At 37.3% G+C, this 20,796-nt stretch overlaps 1 protein-coding gene across 6 annotated transcripts in view; it reads left to right on the forward strand.

The window, feature by feature from the left end:
* tnr (tenascin R (restrictin, janusin)) overlaps nucleotides 1–20,796 on the forward strand; it is a 139,154-nt gene that overhangs the window by 28,663 nt on the left and 89,695 nt on the right. For 4 of the 6 annotated variants that reach the window (XM_079614505.1, XM_079614507.1, XM_079614504.1 and 1 more), the window contains exon 2: nucleotides 19,919–19,951. The exons of the other annotated variants lie outside the window; for them this stretch is intronic. The gene's annotated coding sequence lies outside the window, so the exon portion shown is untranslated. The remainder of the gene's footprint in view (nucleotides 1–19,918; nucleotides 19,952–20,796) is intronic. 6 annotated transcript variants of the gene reach the window in all.

Here is a 20,796-nt window from a genome sequence, read left to right on the forward strand (position 1 = left end):
TCGCTACAATATTAGCAATAGATAATTGACCTTTTTGCTTGCGAAAGTTTGCTAATGTGACCGCACATTATCTGTTTGTCCAACAAAAGGCAGACAAGGAGGGAAACCTACAGTATTTGAGTTCATCATTTCTGCCTTTTGATTTGGTGGCATTAATGGCACACTTCAGCTTTAAAGGGATAGTTCACTTTAAAATGAAAATTCTGTCATCATATACTCACGCTCAAGTTGTTTCAAACCTGTATGAATTTCTTTCTTCTGCTGAACACAAAGGAAGATATTTTGAAGAATGTCAGTAACCAAACAGTTAACTGGTCCGATTGACTTCCATAGTATTTTTCCCCCTATTATGGAAGTCAATGGGACCAGTTAACTGTTTGGTTACTGACATTCTTCAAAATATCTTCCTTTGTGTTCAGCAGAAGAAAGAAATTCATACAGGTTTCGAAACAACTTGAGGGTGAGTATATGATGACAGAATTTTTATTTTAAAGTATACTATCCCTTTAAAGGCAGATATAAAAGGAAAAATAGCTTTAGAGAAATGCATTGGATTACAGCGAACTACATGAATACCACTTCCTGTCATCTAACTAAACGTACCTGTCCTTTCATGTGGCGCAGCTGCTCGTTTAAAAACTTAAGCACTATATCTGTCACTATAACTGTACTGCTCAACGTATCCAGACTGCTCAAATAAAGAATAATAATGCTCCGTGAAGAAGTTACAGCCTCATTCGAAGAGACTTCATTATAGACATTCCTGATTGGAAGGGGCTCAAACACATTTCTAAAGTTGCATTTTTGTGTTGTGATCCAGTTTAAACAAGCCTGAGCAGCCACAGTTCTCCAATTTCCATTTACCTAATTTTTTTCGGAACACTGCTTCAAAATAATCTAAGCTCGCCATGCTATTAAACAACAATAATAACAACTAGTCCTTGTTCATTGTGCCATATCTGTCAGTTGCAGTGCGCTGCTGGTGCCAGGAGACAAATTGGAGAGCCTAAATTATCCAGCAATACCCTTTTACTTATGTTCTACAGAGGCAGACCTCAATATATGGAGTAATGCAGGAAGGATCAATAAACACCTCTGGGCTTTTCAACTGTTCTGTTCTGTTCTGTTCTGAACAAGCATGACCGTTATCATGTGCAAGGTCAGAATTCTTGCTCTTTTAATCACATTTTGGCCCACAAGCGCATTGAGGTTTTCAGCAGAGTTGAACATATCAAAACCAAAAATGCTTATATTATTCATTCAGTGTTGCGTTGGTGTGTGCATGTTCACTGTAATCCCAGGAAAGGGTTTGTGGGACAGAGAGCCACTCATGAAAACAACATCATACATTATTTTTCAAAGACAGAAAAGAAGGGCATTCTCTGTAGACCATATCTGTTCTGCTGCTGTGTTATTCATGTTGACAAGCAATGTCAGTTTGCAACTAGTTTGCACTAAATATTTAGGAAGTGGCACCTTTGCTTTCACAGATATTTAGATTCTAACCATTTTAAACTATTTAAAATCACAAGAATGTATGTGAAATCTGTGAAACTGACATTAATGCTTTTCATCGTGTATGTGTGTGCATGTGCGTCTTGGTAAACCCTACATTATGGGGACAAAATGTCCCCACAAAGATGCCAATATCTGAAACCCTTGTACTTGTGGGGACAATTTTGGTCCCCACGAGGAAACGGCTTATAAATCATAATAAGTTCTGTTTTTTTGAAAATTTAAAAATGCAGAAAGTTTTGTGTGATGGTTAGGCTTAGGTGTAAGGTTAGTGTAAGGGGATAGAATACAGTTTGTACAGTATATAAATCATAATTTCTATGGAATGTCCCATATGGAATCCTGAAAAACAATCATTCACAAAATATTTTCAATATTGATAATAATCAGAAATGTTTCTTGAGCACCAGATCAGCATATTAGAATGATTTCTGAAGAATAATGATTTCAGAAAGAAAGAGTTGATGCTGAAAATTTGGCTTTTAAACATGTAGAAATTCCCATTTTTATAATAGTTTTTCATAATTTAAGATTAAATGTCTGTCTCTGGAACAAGGGTTTAAATGACAGTTTAAGTGACCTTCATTTACCTATATGTAAATTTAGCATTTTTATTATAACTGACAAAGATATAGGAAAGCAGCCCTTACTCGTTGTATTGGTAAAATAGTTGATTGGGTTTAAATTTAAGCTTTAATATAAAATGTAATTTCTTTATGTAGTTTCTTTGAACGCGTACAAAAAGTTACAAGAGAATGGCGCTAGGCATTAAAATGAAATGAAACTGGTTTGCATAAATTTCGATTTCAATTAGGCAGGGAAGTGAGGGAGAATATTGGGGTGAGGTGAGGAGCTTTATTTTTAGACAAAGCTAGTCAGTAGTGTCAGGACCTGCATAAGTAGTTCTCATTCCTTCTGTCTCAGATGTCTCAGAACTTCACGACCCCCTCAGCCCCCTGTACTGTCAATGCGGTTGCCAAGGAAACGGGTGTCAGGCTTAGATGAAGGGTGTTGGAAATAGACGGGGGTTCTCAGGTCTGCTGCACTCTGTCCTGTGTTTCCCATTAGGTGTGGTCCGCCCCGCTAACACATCTTTACTGCGATGCCAGCGAAGGACATGCATTATGAGTTTGTGTGCTGTTTTGCACAAAAAAACTCCCTGAGGAGCCACTTTATGAATTCAGCGGTGGCAGAACCGGACTATGAATCAGTCCACGGAGTCACCAGATCATGTAACCACTCAATAAACTGCCAAATGTCCAGCTGGCGAGATCCCAGGGCTCCTGGGCAACTGCTGTAAATTAGTGCCCAATCCGACTCCCTGCTGACTAAGAAACAGTGTTTAGACTCTGTGTACCCACTGGCAAAACCAGCCCACCTGCTCACATGAGCCCAGGTCTGTGGCATTTCATCAACGCTGACGGTAAGAGACGGGCAAATGTTGCTTTACCGGGGCAACTAAAGGTTCCTGTTTTCAGTTGAACGGTTTCTGCTGTCGTTCTGCCTAGATTAGCCAACCTGTACGTGGAGAAAGGAACTGTGTTCAGTCCTGCTCATTGACTATTTGGCTTGACACTGAGAGTGATAAAGGCCGTCAAAACATAAGCATGGGTGTGGACGGCCATGTTGTGATGCTTCCTTTAATACTGCTGTGCTGGTTTATTATTGCTGGATAGAAGATATGGTTCTGTAAAAAGAAAATGAGTTTAATTTAATTGTAAATTATAGGAGTCATCTGTCTGCTTGGCTTATTGTCTTAATTGACTTCAACCTACATTTGTTTACTGGATTCTTTCAACTCTGTCATTCGATGAAATTAAACGATACATCTAGTCACTCCAAAATTCCGTCTTTTCTTTTCTACTCACTCGTCTTCCTTTATTTTATTTTCGTATCTTTTCTCCTTTCCTTCTCTTTTTCCTTCTCCATTTTCTTTTACATTCTATCTTTAAAAAAAAAATCTGCTTTTTTCCTGTTATTTTCCTCTTTGCTGAAATTTTAAACCGTTTAAGCTGGTTTTCTGGTCTCCAAGCTGGTCTGTTTGCTGGTTTTAGAGAGGTTTTGGGTACTTTTGAACTGAACTGACCTAAATCGGCTAAAGACCAGAAAATCTATTTAAGAAAATGTTTTAAGCAGGATTTTGTTTAGCTGGGGTTGTCTATTCTTTCTTTTCTCCAGCACACTATCCTTTTATATTATCTGCCCTTTCCTTTTTCCTCTCCTCTCTCCTCTCTCCTCTCCTCTCCTCTCCTCTCCTCTCCTCTCCTCTCCTCTCCTCTCCTCTCCTCTCCTCTCCTCTCCTCTCCTCTCCTCTCCTCTCCTCTCCTCTCCTCTCCTCTCCTCTCTCTCCTCTCTCCATGATCATAGGGTTGCAGTAATTCGGTACCAAGAGGACTCTGCAGAACAAGAGGCAACATTGTTTACGTCCCACTTTTCATGCTCGGTTCTGTAATCAGCCCTTTATTTTTCTAGATCTCAGCGTTACTAATTATTCAAAACTCTTTTTGGTATCGACAGGCATAGGACAATTGCTTCTCCAGTCACACGTTTTAAGCAAACACTCTTGTCACGCTTCAAATACAGAGCAGTCAGTAGCCATTTAAGGGGTAATAAAACACTAGATCCCTGAGGAAAAGTGTTCGGCACTATTGGCAGGGGAAGCTGAATCTCAATACCTCTCTCTCCACCACATCCCCTTTCTCGCTGGCATCCTGCACTTGCCAAGCTGCTGAAACTTTTGCACCGTCATGGAGATGTCAACAGTGTTACAGGCCAAACGGTGCTGCCACCTCAGCGACAACCATCAAATCCTTCTGAACTCCTTCCAAATCCATCTATCTTCCTAAGCACCCCCACATGGCTGGCAGATACTCGGCTTGGGATGTGGGTCTTGGCCGAAGAGTTCTCTTCTCATCTCTCTAAGCTTGGAGAGCTCTGAAGTGCACGTTTGGGGCCAGCAGCACTGCTTCTGTACCTGCGTTTGAACCTGCCATCATGCTGAGATGCAAACGTCTCCTCTGAGACACCCTTGCACATTTTATTTTCTGGCTTTACTGTCTCACTTTGCCCTTCTGACTCACAGGTGCTGGGTGTCACTTTCATCTCAGTCTCCTACCTTTTATTAACTCATAACTGGGTTGCTGTGTGCCTCACTGCTGTTCCTACACACTGATAAAAAGCCCATTTACGTTGTGACATCATGTTGGGCTTTTGTCACTGTGTAGTTGAATCAAAGGTGTATTGTAACGGCAGCACACCCATATGTGTTATCAAGCTTATTTCGGAGCCAATATTAACAAGTTACAGTATCCACTAGGGATACACTGATACCACTTTTTTTTCCAGAACATGGCTGATACCTATAGCTGTATTTCCACTTATTCATATTATTTTGGTTACCTAATAGGGCCTATATTTAAAAAATGACCAATGCATAGGCCAATTCATTGATTTAATTTGTTTAGCAAATATATATTGTCATGCTTGATTATGATAGACCAACAGAATGAACAGTGAAAGTAACAGAGGCTTATACAATACATTTTAACAGGCTAGTTTATAAGGATGCACCGAAATAAAAATTCTGGGCCGAAACTGACACTTGAGGCATATATTTTCAGCCTTTTCCTCTTTTTGACAAAAACAGAAAATGGCAGCTGAAATTTCAGTGTATCCCTATACGGTTTGGGTTCCATTCTGCGTAGATTGACCACAGATTGCAAATTTGTAATAACTCTCAATAGCTCCTGATCACCATTTTATAATTTGTCTATTATTAGTTATTGTAATCCATCAGAAACACTTTCATTGTGAAAGCCCAACAAGACTGGCCTCAGCTCCAACCCTCTGTGGCTCGGATCTGTGGGGGTTGGTGGTGCGTTTGTGTTCAAGGAACTGTGTTGAATGATTAATTGTATAGAGAGCTGTGAAAATCACTTTGTTAATTGTGTGGGAGGTTGAAGGAATAGCACACAAGGATGTTCTCCTTCAAAAAACAGCTTCTACCCGACTGCATCGCTTTACAGTTTTAGAGCTGTCCATATAAATCTATGTTCTGTAAGCGTACTCGGTGTACTCATGAAAAACAATTAGGAATAAGCTGCTTGTAATTCCAGCATATTTGCTGGAAAAAGAATAACTCAACATGTGTACATAAAGCATATTTATCAAGACAGAGAGCATATGAAGAGCACCAGCAATTTGTATAGGTACACAATTCATCAAAGGCAATTGTTGCAAAGCAATACTCATAAATTGCTGCACTCTCTTATGTATGCATAGAATTTCTTTTCAGGTAGAGTTATGGCTGGGAAAAGATGCCTTAGTGTGTACTGTGTACCTCTTCAATTCACAGTACTTCAGTCTTTGACATGAAACAAATAGGTGTCCTTATATAGCCATTTATAGCCTGTCCTGAATAGAGCTCCTCAGGAAAAAAAAGCCATTGTATCGGTGTGTAAATGCAGTTTGGATGGAGGGGGAAGCTCAATTACGGTGCTGGCCTGATGAATGATATTGCTTACCGAGTGTACAGTTTGAATATCACTTTGTATGCGAGAGTGCATGATTATAAAAGCAGATATTTGAATACAAGCTTTAAAGCAAATGAGCCAGCGAGCCAAAAAGAAACCGGTCTCCAGACTCTGATGAAAATGCTTGCTAAAAATGAAACAGTCAGGAAATCTTTAAGTGTATCCACATAAGGATTCATCAAATACATGTGTGCGCTCGTGTTTCCCGCAGGCAGCACCAAACACACTAATGGAGCCGGTTCTTTTAAACCGTTCTTCAAAAAACGTTCTTCAAAAAGACAAAGTAAACCGTTCTTTAAAAATGACGAGTAAGTTGTCATGAAGAGCAACTGAGTTACTGAGTTTTCAACTGACTCCCTCACTCAAACCCAAATAATTTTTCGGTTATATCTGTTTTGAAATTGGAAGTCAATATTGTAATGTGTAGATTTGGTTCTTGAGACTAAGGGTATTCACACTTGTAGTTTGGTTCTTTTGGTCCTAACCAAAAAAGAAAATGATACATTTAGTCCTGCATGTTCACTTAGCATTCACACTGTCATTTTTTTCACACCGAATCTAAAGATACAAAACAAGACAAAAACGCTATTATGACATATTTTGTGATGGAACTTACCGAACATTTAAAATAATGCTGGGCTAAATGCATTTGTGGTATGTGCATAGATGTGATGGTATTTTCTTATGTGTGTATAGTATTTATTATATGGTATGTTATATCTTACAACAAATACAACAACAAATACGACGTTAGTGTTATTGACCGTATGTTTTATATATAGGCATCTTTGCTTTATCAAAGTGATTTTCCCCATCATACAGATAAAGTTGAAAGCATTAACCATGTCTTTATTACCCCTCTGACCCTCCTCATCCTCTGTACCCCTCTTTTCAGTTACTGCCATTTAGTTGTCCCTTTAGAGCCACTTTGGCAAAAAGAAAGCTTACAGGAACTCTTTTATTCCTATTGCAATTTCAATTTTAAATAAGACCAAAAAGTTGTATTAGTATATTGTATTTAGGCCCTTATTTATTTTCATATTTGTACAGTATTTTCTTTGTATAATTATGTTTTGTGATGTGCGTGATTGTACTGTGTGTGAGCCTTTTAACCTAAGACACATTGATATCACTGGTTGATAGATAATAACGTAATTTGAATTTGAATTTGAAGTACCACATTCAGTGTTATGGAAAAGAACCCATGAAATTCACAAATTTAAAAATTGTAAGAAAGAAAAAAAAAACTGCTTGTTTGTAAGGAACGTATGCGCGGTCAACACAGAATGAACGAATCACTCTGAGACAACTCGTTGTTCTAAAGTCATATTAAAGATTCGTTCAAAAGGAACTAATCATTCATGATCGACACATCACTAATCAATACTAATGTCAGTACTACTGACACCAGTCTTTTCTTATTTGTTCATTAAATACATTGTTTAATGATGTAATAAACTGCTTGTTTGAACATTAGAAAAGTAAGTCTCAGTAAATTAGTAAACAACATAAGTTGGTCCAACATAACAACAAAAAACTTTAAAGTTAGGGTAAATGTATTTGACCTAAACCAACAAAATTGTGTTGACTAAATTAAATTGTGTGAATACTTGCTTAAATTAAATAAGGGTAATTCGTTAATTTTTGAGTGCAATGAACCACATTAACAGAGAAATCGCACCAGTTTTTTATTTTTTATTTTAATCAAACCAAACCTGCCAAGTGTGAACACCCTGAACTGTTCACATGACAATGTTATAATTGAACATGCATATTTACAACAAAATAATTAATTCATAATTCATAATATCCAATAGGGCTGCACGATATGAGGAAAAGCTGCGATGTGCGATAACATTGTTTAATATTGCGATGACGATATGACTTGCGATAAATGTGATTGTTAACTATACTGTTCCCATGTCTTAGTGCTTTAATAGGTTATTTGCGTGATAGGTCAAACGTTTATTACCTGCCTGGTTCAGAATACACGATTTTAGCGCGATTTTGGCACGATCCGTTTGACGTATGGGTGTCGTGGAGATTCGTAATAACGACAACGGGCGTCGGGACGCAAGATTCGATCGTTTCATCTCGTATAGTGTGTCATAGTGGGCGACAACCTACGTCGCGTCTGCGATGCTTCACGACAGAAAGACTATCGCATGTTTCATTCTTTAACGGTCCTCCACGACGGGTTGAATATGTGAGCGAGGCGAGAGTGAGTGAGTGAGAGTGCAACAGTGATTGTGTGTGTGCGCCAGTGTGTGTGTGTGTGCGCGAGTGAGTGAGTGAGCAAGTGAGTAAGCGAGGGACAGTGAGTGTGTGTGTGTTTGTGTGTCTGTGCGTGCGAGTGAATGTTTGCGAGTGAATGTGTGTGTGTGACGGCACGCGATGACTGGTCGGAAAGCAACGTGTAGTCTGACATGTTTCTTGTCCACGACATGACAAGATTTTAGGAGTCAAAAACGTGTAATCTGAACCAGGCATTATTCATCGTGTCAGGCTGTCTGTAGCGATGTGTTCATCGCGGGAGTTCATATCGCGATGACGATGAAAATTTGATGTATCGTTCAGCCCTAATATCCAAAACATAATTTAAATACTATATTAAACTATTTTTGATTATTGTTTGCCATAGTTGTAAGGCTGAAACATTTATATTGCACAAATACAGAAGAAACATCTTTAAGACTTAAATCATCATATTCTATAATACAATGTTAATTCATCAATAACTGTTAGAAGCTAAAGAAAGAAGCAATGCACTTAATGAAGTAATCACGTCTGAAATCTGGTCTTTGAGTGATAATGGTATTTAGAAAATAAAAAAGTGTTTGGCCCCAAAATGTTGATTCTATGAGCCATATAGCTCAATATGATTTTTTTTTTTTTTTTAGTCTGGAGCCCTGAGAAATACTGACATTTCACTTACGTTCCCACACACATACAACAGATCAAGAAGCTTGTGTTCATTAGCGAAGTAATGAGCACAAAGTTATGATGGAGTTTTAGAATTCACTCCATAAACCCCATAAAGCCAATCTTTGCCAAAGAGAAATACCCCCTTTGCACAACCGGGAGGAAATATCACAGCCATATTTCACATTTTATTAACATAATTTTGAAGTTGCCCAGGGCTAGATTTGTATTTATACCATGTGAGCGCCCTGGTTGAATCTCAGCTGAATTAAATTCAGTGCCTCAAAGTAACTGTGACATTTTGGCTGCATAAATATTATCCTCACCCTCTTGAACACTGATTAATTACAAGGCCTCCATAAACTAAAAGGCAACAGTTGCTGGTGTTTGCACTATATTATTGGCTTTCCTTCAGTTTTTCATTTTTCACAGTCTGTGTTTGTGGTCTCTGAGAACTGCCCAATTAATGTAATGTGCTCAAGTCTTTAATGCCCACTCTATTATAAAGCAGTTAAGGATTCCTTTCCATTCATATTTCCCCTGCATAACTTTGCCTGATCTTTTTGGAGGTGTTTCTTCCATGCAAATATTCAACTGCATGGGTCTGTACAGTACAGTGAGATAGAGAGTTGGATTTGTATGGCTTCTTTAGTGCATTGAATGGCAATTAGTTTGTTCAAATTGGATTGAACCGAAACTTCTGCTGTTATTAAATGGAACCTATAATCATGTCAGTCATGTGAGTTAAACCATAGAAATTCACACTCAGATGCACAAGTTTAAAAGCAAAGTGGGGTTTAACAAGTCTAAATCTCAAAGCTGCTCTCGTAATTCAACAGTGCAATCTGCTGTCACATTCTGATTCTGTCGTGTTACTTCTGCTTCAAAGGGCTCAATACAACTGGTGTACACTGCCCGGCCAAAAAAGAAAAAGACGCTGTTTGAGTTTTAATAGACAAATGTTTAAGAGTCTATGATTGGATCATTATTGCAGTGATTATTATGTTTCTAGCATGTTATATGTTTGGCATCAGTTCTTCTAACCTTAATATGTGTAGATTTTCATTTCTTAAGCAACCATGTAGGAAGACGCATCATGGCCATGGATGACGATGTCAAGATGCATCAGGCTCAAATTTTCACAGAATAGTTAGGAGGGAAGATGAATAATCATTTTTAGACCTGGATTGGCACCTCTTGAGTCAGACCTTAAATTCATTGACAGTCTTTGGGGTGTGCTGGAGTAGACTTTACAGAGTGCTCGACTCTTGCATTGTCAATACAATATCTTGACCAAAAATGTATGCACCTCTTGATGGAAATAACATCACATCATTTATCTTCATGCTTCCTCCCAACCATTCTTTCACAATTTGAGCCAGATGAATCTTGACATTGTCATCCTGCAATATGGCGATGATGTCTCTTCCTACATGGTTGTTTAAAGGGGATGTCTTTTTCATGCATTCTGACTTATTTACACTGTTAAACAGATTGATTATCGTGCTAAACATGGCCAAAGTTTCAAAAAACGAGTTGGAGGTATGACGGAGTATTTCTGTGCCAAATACACTCCTTCGGGGTTCATATAAGTTTCGTATAAGAGCATGGCCCTGTATGACTCCATAAAGGGCAGAATTCCTTGTATGGACACTTCTCCCGGAAGAGCCCATCAACGTGCTTTGTTCCTGTTACGAAAGTCGTCGGCAGTGCTGCACGGCACGCCTCCTGGAGCTCAACTGTTTTCAGGAAGAAGCGGTACAGCTGTTATCTGTCTTTTATAAATCTGATAAAACTAAAGACACTTCGGAGATATGAAGAATGCAATACTACTCTATAGGTATTCAAGATTAACATGATATTGGCAGAAACTGTGTGTTATGTCCCCTTTAAGAAATGAAAAGCTACACACTCCATCAATTAGGGTTGGAACACAACTTCTGATTAATTGTGCTCATTTAAATAATTAAATAAATGTGTGAAAAGAATTGAGCACAATTAATCAGAAGTTGTGTCCCAAATGAAGCACTATACACTATGTACTCAACCGTGTAGTGTATGAGTTTAAATGGTTATTTTGTCATTCAGCATCGCAAGTCTGATAGTCCCACCCCCTCAGCTATGCTATTAAAGCTGCAACAGTTGAGTGCTTGAAGTGTCCAACATTCCACACTTTGTTTTTCAGCACTATTTATACTACAAAACATCATAAAATAGTGCATCCGTAAACAAATTGGAACACACCTAAACTTTAACTTGAAACTACATCTTAAACATGTACTGTCACAAACCTGTAGATCTGGTTGCTCATGTCTATTATTCTGAGACTTTCAAGGAAGCGAAGGAATGCACATTTGCTGAAAACAGCACTGTACGACATCTGAATACTCCTTTTAAAGGTTGATAATAAACTTAAAAAATGTGCTGCATTAAGTAGTATTTGTCACTGTAATATATCAGAGCACAATGGGGCAATCTACAATGTCAATGGCATTGAAAACTCATAATGCTCAAAAGCATGTAGTTTCATGTCATGTAAGTGTGCTTTTTAGTCCGCTTGAGAGGCTGTCCTTTTGAACTGTAACATTGATTTGTGTAAAAAAAATTACACACACACACACAGAGACACACACACACACGTATTCATATCATTGAGGACATTCCATAGGCGTAATAGTTGTTATACTGAAAAAAATAAAAAAAATAAATGTTAGTATGATTCCTAGTTGTTTCCTAGGTAACTTATTGTGACATTCTGCAAAGTCTTATTTTCTCTTAAGAGAATTTATGACAGAAATAATTGAAAAATACAAATAAAACGAACTGAATATCAAAATAATAATTTCATTCCTCTCTTTTGTCTATTGTTCTATGTAATTCACAGGCACTCTGTAAACTCTCATGGCCGGTGGTTGTTCTTCATACAGAGAGCTTGCCAATTAGTGTCAGTGGTATGAACTGATGTCAACGAGCATTCAAGCATAAGTGTTTTTATTGTGCAGTTGGGAAATAACCAAGTGGGTGGTGGATGTTACTCACAGTGGTATGGTTCTAGCTGTAAGCATACTAGTGTGGGTGGGACTGAGGCCTTAATGTGGGTTATGACCAGTCATTTAAAACACTTGATTAGGACTAGTGTGTGAGTTCAAGGCAGCAGTCGTCATTAAGAGATGTGAACATTGACTTCTGTGGCACAAAGATGGTTGTAGTAGTTTTGAAATGTAAGCGCAGCAGCCAGTGTTTGCGGGGTGTTGAAGATATCTGTGAGGACATCAAACAGCTTACTAAGGTATTCTCTCAACACCCTGCCAGGGATTCCATCTGGGCCAATACATTTTCATAGGTTTACTTTTTGCATTGTCTGCTAATCTCAGCCACAGACAGCACCTGATCATCATTTGGAGAAGTTGTATTCTTGGCTGCAGTATTGTTGGCAAAGAAGCACTTTTACATCAGGTTTGGAGAGCTCCAGGTTTGTGCATAATTCAGAATTGAATATGTGGCTTCCTTTCAGTTTGAGAGTTGAATTGGCCATGCCCCATAGGAAGTTGATGGGGCATGGCCTTTCACACTTGTAGACCAGTTTTTTTCTCTCGCTGTGGTCTACAAAAGAAATGCATTAAATTAATCTAGTTAAATTAAATTAATCTTTTTCAGGAACTGAGATGGAATTAAAAGTCATTCTAAATTCTAAACATTTTTGAATGGTGGACAAACCTGGTGGGTTAACATTTCTCAGGAATTATTGAAAAGCGGAGTGAAGGACACATTCCATAGCTTGTCAGCCTGGCTCATAAATATTAATTAGATTAAATGGCAGGTAATTTGGTGACAGCTATATTAAGATTATCACGTAGCGTTCGCATGTTCTTTCAGTATACCATTGGCGCAAGCTCCGTTTGAAAGCACTCCTGAATTGGGTATGTCAGATTAGAGAAAACTGAAAGATCATGGAACACTCAGCTAATGTGTTAAATCTGGTGTGTTAGATAAGGGACACATCCAAAGTCTGCTTTGCTGGAGGGTCTAACACTGCTTTCGGCTCTGCCATGTGTTCTGGCAGTCAGTAGGCTTGGATCTATGTGTATGCAGCTTTTGATCTGAAAAGGTTCCTGATGTTCAGTTGTTTTGTATTCTGTGAGCTGGTCAACTGAGCTGGTCATGAAATATAAGCCCATGATTCCTTGCTGACCTCACTGACATGAGATCTAACAAATAGTTCATCAATAGATCTGTGTGGTGAATCATTCACATACAGTACATATCTGTCAATAACACTATATTTGTGTACAGTGTTTTAACTATATACACATAACCCAGACAAGGGGTGTTTTTTTGTTGCCAATTCTATCACTATAAAGCTACAATATGTAATATTTTTTCACCTCTAGGGGTCGCTAACCTCTTACAATAACAAAGGCGTAGGTTTATGACGCAGTGATAAGCGGAATGATGGATCTAATAATGTTAATGGATGAGTGAAAACATTCATGTTTTTTAACATTACAGAAGTATGAAGCAGGTCGCGATTGCTAATAATAGACCGATATCACACACGAGTCCCGCGGATATAAAGGAAAAAATATATTTAATTCTACCGAACTACCCGCAAGTGCTGAATTACTACTCACACAGGTCAGTTTATTTGACGAAACGTGCTGCTAAACGTTACGCACTACACAGTTGTCCACGTCTGTCGCCATGGTTACGTCATGGCTATGGCAGTACGAGTGGAAACCGAGGATAGCGCGGATATTGCGTCATTGACAGGCGACATTTTTTTACGGGACGGGCCATTATTTAAAAATGGAATTTCTCTGAAATAAAAAATCTTTGGAGACTTTTGGGATAATGTAAGTACACAATTCTTATATTGTACATTTAAGGTGTGAAAGAGTTAAAAGAGACCTCTGTCTAGGAAAGGACATGTTCATTTGGAGCAAGGTTACAAAGGTGAGCAAGTAAGCACACTTTCTCTCAAGCTTGGAAATAAAGACTGTGCTCGCTGATACAGATTCGTACACAAGGTCAGCAGCATCCAGCGATGACAAAGAGGCCTGGGAAATAAATATACACAGTCCAGTCCAGTGTGATATCACTATATCACATTACTGTAGCATGACCCATTGTTCCTTTCCTGAGTGAGTGTCCTAGCCAAAATCTGAATTCATACCAAGGCCCTCGCTACTAGAATCCTTTCCCAAGGAGGAGAGTTGTGAAAATTTTTGAACTGCAGTACTGGATTATTTTTAATTCAGTAGTTGAATGTGAAGTGAATTGACTACACACCACTACAGCATCCATCCATCCCCTTCCTACTTTCAGATTTTCCGATTATTTTAAACTTTTAGAAAGCCAATATCAAATTTAGTTTGTTTTATTCACACTTTTCCAATACCACTAGCCATTTATCTGTCACAATTTAGTCCACAAATGATGACAAAGAACAAGGTATCTGTTCAAATAGTAAATTAACTTTAATTACACAACACGAGAGTTTCAAAGTAACAGTGTTTACTCAAACACAAACATAAGTAGAAAGAAACAGGAAACAAAGAGAAGCAAACTAACTATAAAACTCTAATATTCTTGAAAATTCAAACTGCATTTCTGCATTCTGACTGTTATTTAAAAGTCAGTTTCAACTCAAATTGTTGCACACAACCTTTTCATGGAAAAAGAAAATGTTCAATCAGAGTGATAAGCTTGCCTAATGGGATAAATCTAGATCTACCAGAATTAGTTTTGTTGACCAATTTGTTGACTGTGACAACAGCTGACACTATAACAAGGTTTTTTCATGTTTTTATAAGAAAATAATTATTTAAAAAAGTTTTAAGAAGCATTTCTCTTTGTTGAGCAAAAGGCTTTCATCTGAAAAGAATGTAAGACTGTCTTTTTGAGGTACTCATGGGATTCATGCTGTCTGAGGAGTGTAGCAGACGCCTCACCTCCGATTTTCAAAGGAGAATTGATACATGTCTCACCCATGATGGAGTACCTTGGGATTATCCTATCAAACATGAATTTGTCATTTTTGCCAAATCCTTTTTGAGCAGAAACTGGGTTTTTTTTCTCAAATAAAACTCTTGAGTACAAATTCTCAGTTTGGTCTTCTGAGATGCAAGAACTATCAAAGCACCTTCCTGCTCAGCCATCACAAATCAGCGACACACACTATAGGGATTCAAGGCACTGTGGGTCAGTGTGTCCGCAAACACATTTGTATAAAATCCTCTTCTTCTTATCTAGCCCAGTTTTCAGCTTTGCAATAAATCACAGCCCTTCTTAAGCAAAACAAAGCAACATCCTTCTCTCTCCAAAAAAATAAGTAAATAAAAACTTTGAATCTTATTTTGGTGGATTTAATTTCTAAAGATTGGTTTTGCAGAAAACTCATAACATTAATATGGATCAAAGTCCAAGGCTTTGTTTTCCAAATTGACTGAGATTAATGAAGGATGTGGATTTTCTCATTAATTATTTGCGGAAGAGTGGTTTTACTTATTAAATATGTGTTACTGTCAAATTATGGTTTGGGAATTCATCCATGTAGATATTGCTGATATGACTGTAACTGTGTTTGGAAGCTGCAAGTAACTAAACCTTTCTAGAGTGGATGCAACTATACAGAAATGTGTTTTAAATCGCTGAGGATAAGAAACAAACAAAAGCTAAAGATAAGCAAAAACACAAGGGAGGCATCAGGCAGTAATGACAGAGAACTGTTTGCCATCCTGCTGTTCATCTTTTGTTGAAGAACCATTGTTAAAAGAGCAGACCGCTCAGCCATGGCCATTTCCAGTGCGTCTGGACAGAAAAATGGATGTATTCTAGCACCATTAAAGTTTTTTATTTTGTTTTTAAGATTAAAATATCAGGGTTGTCAAAAGACTTGTGATTTCTTTTTGGTTCATTTTTGTAATTACCTGCGTAACAACCTGTTACTTTCACAATCAATGAATGCTCTGCCTTTTGTGTGTGTGTGTGTGTGTGTGTGTGTGTGTGTGTGTGTGTGTGTGTGTGTGTGTGTGTGTGTGTGTGTGTGTGTGTGTGTGTGTGTGTGTGTGCGTGTGTGTGTGTGTGTGTGTGTGTGCGTGTGTGTGTGTGTGTGTGTGTGTGTGTGTGTGTGTGTGTGTGTGTGGTATACATGCCATGCAAAAGTTAAGGTCTTTAAGGAATTTTTGTATTTGAAAGCGCTTTTTTTACCATTTTAAAATTATTTTTATGTAATACAGTACACACACACACACACACACACACATTATAAACTATTTATAGAGGTTAAATCAAATTCTCAATCTGCTTCAATTCAGTTCAGTTTACTGTACATACTGCATTTACTTACTGCATTGTTTGCTTTAATAATAGTCAATGTCATTATAATAAAATTAATGATCATGTTAAATGATGCCCAGTACAATATGAACGGATGGGGGCTGGGTGTAAACAAAATACAAAAAAAACGAAGGGAAACACTATTTCTAGCTGTTAAATGCTCATTAAGAAAACCGTTGCAGAAATGTTCCTTTAGCCGATAGTTCATCTTCATATACAACAGGGCTGTTGAGCTTGCCATCAATTATACATATGGATATATGAGAGAAACATAAAAAGCCCATCTTATTCTTATAAAGAGGTTCTCTGAATTTTTCTGGCTTATACATCAAGCCGAATTGTCAGAAGGAGATCTAGAGGACAAATGTATTCAATAAATGAATAAAGTATAATTACTGGAGAAAACGGAGTGCTATTTCAGACACTGCTTACATGACCTTTAAACAGCTCTTTAAAACAGCTGACATTTCCTGCTTTCTTTTTTAAATAGTTCACATAGAAAAAAAAATATTGAGGGACAGAGAGGATTTTTCATTTACATTACAACTTGAGTGGGCCATCAGTATATCACAAATTAAAAGGCCATACAGTCCTATTCAAAATCCCTTGACCCCCAAGCTTTGGGTCCTTGAGCTGTAGTGGGCAGTGGCAGAGCGCTTGATGAATGGGGTAGGAGTACCCCGATCAATACTAACCTGAACTACCCACACGAGAGAGAGAGAGAGAGAGAGAGAGAGAGAGAGAGAGAGAGAGAGAGAGAGAGAGAGAGAGAGAGAGAGACGGGTGGTAAATATGAGCTTAACAGATGGAAGCATCTGTGTTTGTTTGAATGAGCTTCTCTTGAGAGTCTTACAACATGGTATATGCCTGTGCTGTAATGACACATTAAATCTGTTGTTGTAAGACAATGTCTGCGGGAGCATTTCCTCTTACGAGGCAAAAACTAGATATTGTTACTCATTAAAATCCCATCAGCCAAAATCACAGTATTCAGTTTTCTAGAAATGCTGTTCGCTATTTGCTGCTATGCGGTGTATGGAGTCCTTATCTGAGCTATTATCTTTTTAAAGTTCATCACACAGATTAAGTTTATTATACTAGGTAAAACTTATACATGGCTATGAAAATAAATGAAGGCCTTGAAATTAAGTTAAAAGGCTATACTGAAATGAAATGATCAAACAGTCTAGAATGTGTACAGTATTTTATTAATTCCTTTGTAAGTTGTTATGTTTAGACTTTCACTGCTTTCACAAGGTTTGTATTTTTTGAGTCAAAACTAATTTGTGTGTTCTCTAGCAGGGCTTTTTTATTTTAGTTTCAAAAACATGTTTGCAATATTATTAGGGCAATTTGTCACATGTATTTTAAAAGTTTTATTCATTTATTTTACAATTTATTCATTGTTTTTTCTTATAGAATTTTTTTTAATAAATTTTTTTTAATGATAATTGTGAAAATGTTTTATCAGCTTTTTTGAAGTCAAGATTTTACAGTATGCATCTATTAATTGACTTACCCTGATAAATATTCACTGGCGTAAAATAAAAAATGTGACAACTATCCACTTTTATATTTAATTATTTCTTTTTTATTTGATATCAGTTTTTCCATTCTAAATGTAGAGAATATAGTCAGTTGCTGATATAAACTGACAAACGCTTCACTGACAATATATCTGCATGTTCAGTGCATGACATATGTGCCACAATCCTGCACTATTCTATTCTCCTGGCAAGGACGATGATGGTACAGAAATATCAGGAGGGACAAGTCCTGCAGTTTTGTCATTTCATTTGCACCTAAATCCTGCATTCAAAGGTCACATCAATAAGTCTTTCTTTCAACCACATGCACCATTAATCATTCAAACTCACGTCCGTCATCACAGAGGACTAATGTGCTGTCTATAGATCTGTTCTGCCTTGAGGGTCACCCTTCACTTTAAAAAGTGTCATTGATTCCCCTGCTTTCACACTAAAGTTCTGTGAATATGTGACATCCTGTCTCAGTCTGCATTTATCTATTTAAAAAAATCAAGGTGACAAATTATTTAAACACATTTACGTGTAATACAATTATCTGTGATTAAGTGGAAACAATAACAGACAATAATCTGAGAAAAAAAGCAATATCCCATGATAATATTTATCTGCATTAGTGCTGATATTCAGAAAAACTGCATGATTGACACTTTGATATTGTCCATCAAGTTTAATAAACAACTTTAACCCGTTTAATCATCACTTTACTTTGTTTTTGTTCTGCCAACACAAAGTTTAGAAAATGCCACAGCGGAACCATCCAACACGCAGTAGTGATGTTTCATTCCTGAATGAATCAGCATTTTTAAACTAATTAATTGAATAAAGGATTCAATGACTCACTCATAAAGACACACTTGTTTAGTTCCTGAATGAATCAGCTTGTTTGAACAAATTGGCTGAATGAATGACTCAATGACTCGCTTATAAAGAGAGTGATTTGTTGCCACGTATTTGGCGTAACTACTGTATGCAACCTGCACTCTTAAAAATAAAGGTTTCCCAAAGAACCTTTCAGTGAACAGTTCTTAGCGTGAAAAATATTTTAATAATCTAAAGGACCTTTTTCCACCATCTAAAAAAAACAACAACTTTTGTTCAATGGAAAGGTTCCATGGATGTTAGAGGTTATTTTCACATAATTTACCACCACAAATGGATTGTGCAAACTATTAATAAAAACAATATCTAATAACATCTTTCTCTGTATGAAAACTTAATTATTCATACTGTCAGTTATTCAATAGTAATAGATAAAACAAATATAATGCTAATGAGTAGATTACATAGGCCATGGAGTGATTTTAATTAATACATCATCATGACAGTTGCTAAGGTTCTCCTGAGTTGTAGACCATCACCAAACAAACTAACGTGGCCACATAACTCTACATAATGGTAATTTGATGTATTTTGTAATGCTTACTTTAACTGTACTTTGCAGTAATGCATGGTGTTTACCAAAATATATATTCTGTAGAAAAGAGAAGCCTTTTTGAGCAAATGTTAAATGAAGGATGTTTTGTACTCTGGTTATGAAATGAAAGACATTGCTTATTAGGTGCAGAACTACCTCTGGTAATGTCTTCCTCAAAAGAAACATTTATAAGGGGAACAAAAGTAGTGCATAATTATGTGTTCTTCATAAAACTAGACTATAACCATGAAAGCTTTCCTTTCCTAAGACTGTCTGCAAGCACAGGAGGGATTTGCACCAGATGCAACGCCTTTCTATTCCATTCATTTCGGGTTTTTAACATTCCTACATTTACATAACCAATGTCCAAGTGTTGTTATGCTTTTATGACCCTTTTAACAAAAGGACCAGCCTCTTCAAAGCAAACGACATAGAGCGGAGCTTAATTATTATCTTCAACCATTCAGATATTTGTGTTACAGTACAGTTCTCGCTGTGCTTGTTATGAATTATGAAAACGACTGAATTATGTAACTCACTTTTAAAAGGTTGAGTTTGCACCTTTGAGAATTTGAGAAAAAGGTTAAATCATTACATTGGATGGGTTGATGAAAATAATTATGATGCTATTTTTTTTCTTATTATTTCAGAAGACCACTGGGGACTTTGCAGAGCATCAGAGGGTAAGTGTGAAGAGAAAGATATTCTTTGTTTTTATTCATGCTAAATAAATTAAATTTACCTAATTTGATTTATTATTTGCCTATTAAAATAGGCATATATAAAGAAAGAATTGATACAAAAATCTAAGCCAATGTGATGGTGGTGGAAAAAGAAAAGAATTTGAAGTTTCAATGTTGCAGTCTAACAAAAGCATCACACTGCCTTGTGTTGAAAGGTCAGTGAGAAGAATCTTTATCATTATCAAACCTTCATTGCAAAATAGAGTTTTTGTTTAGTCCTTCAACAATAACAATGTTTATGCAAATGGCAGCATACAGTGTGACAGAACAGCATCTCAATCTATTTTATTGCTGATATTGCTTCACAGAGAAATGGTGGTCTCTAAGTAGCTGTCCATGGTGCTAAATCAATGCAAAGACATCGCTCAATACTAAAGCTCACCTCCTCTCCTTAACAAACATTTTAGATGCCTCTGTATATGAGAAAGGTACATTAAGGCAATTGGGGGGAAAATACCCCCATAGTCTGGCCACTCCCCATGCCAGTCACACTTAAAGAAACACCTCTCGCAAAACAAGCGTCATAAGTGGCCCACGCTAGAGAAAACAATTGCAGCCTGTGTCTGGTAACAAATAGAGAGGAAGTGTAAATACACCGCACTGTGCATGAAATCAATGGAGTCCCCAGCTTTTTCTAAGACCTGCTAATGCACTCAGCCTCATAAAGGATCTTTATTAGACCCAGACTGGGGCACTTTGTCGGGTCTTGATAATGTCTCAGAGACACAGATGACTGCTGGTAAAGAGCAGGGCCCAGATGAAGAGTGAAATGGGAAAATTACTGC

Source organism: Phoxinus phoxinus, assembly GCF_949152265.1.
Source record: "Phoxinus phoxinus genome assembly, chromosome: 5".
Classification (NCBI taxonomy): domain Eukaryota; kingdom Metazoa; phylum Chordata; class Actinopteri; order Cypriniformes; family Leuciscidae; genus Phoxinus; species Phoxinus phoxinus.